We start from the raw sequence: 519 nt of genomic DNA on the forward strand, positions 1-519 counted from the left end.
CGGCCCGGGTTCGATTCCCGGTCAGGGAAAAGGTTCTTTTCTTTCTTTTTTTTCTCCTTCTACTCGTTGGAAAGTTTCTGATTTTCCTCCCCAAAAAGACCTCCCTAGGGAACAACTCTTCTGCTTTTTTCTGTTTCTGTTTCCTTCCCAACTTGGTTTGACTTCCAAACGCAACAATAAAAATAATTAAATATCAAAAAGTGGAAAAGCTGAAAACCGAAGTGTTTCTGCCCGGTTTCGAACCGGGGACCTTTCGCGTGTGAGGCGAACGTGATAACCACTACACTACAGAAACCCCTATGTAGCCCTGTCTTTGCCTGTCCCCTTTGTGACCTCAAAATCTGCTCTAAAAAAAACATATTTTTAGGTCACTTTGCTAATTTTTTAGGTCTTTTCTCTGGTTTTCTGCCGAGGAAGGTTCGTTTTGCTGATTTCTCACTCACTTATGCATCTGCTGTAGTAATTTGCAGTTTTTCCCAACGCAAATCGGGGCAAATATTATGGCAAAAAAAAAAAAAA

At 41.0% G+C, this 519-nt stretch overlaps 1 non-coding gene across 1 annotated transcript; it reads right to left on the minus strand.

Annotated features, from left to right (window-relative positions):
• Positions 1–222: 222 nt before the first annotated feature.
• On the minus strand, positions 223–295 carry TRNAV-CAC. Its single transcript has one exon. It is a non-coding gene; the product is annotated as a tRNA-Val (tRNA).
• Positions 296–519: the final 224 nt, after the last annotated feature.

The sequence above is a fragment of the Meleagris gallopavo genome, unplaced genomic scaffold (assembly GCF_000146605.3).
Source record: "Meleagris gallopavo isolate NT-WF06-2002-E0010 breed Aviagen turkey brand Nicholas breeding stock unplaced genomic scaffold, Turkey_5.1 ChrUn_random_7180001956784, whole genome shotgun sequence".
Taxonomy (NCBI): Eukaryota; Metazoa; Chordata; class Aves; order Galliformes; family Phasianidae; genus Meleagris; species Meleagris gallopavo.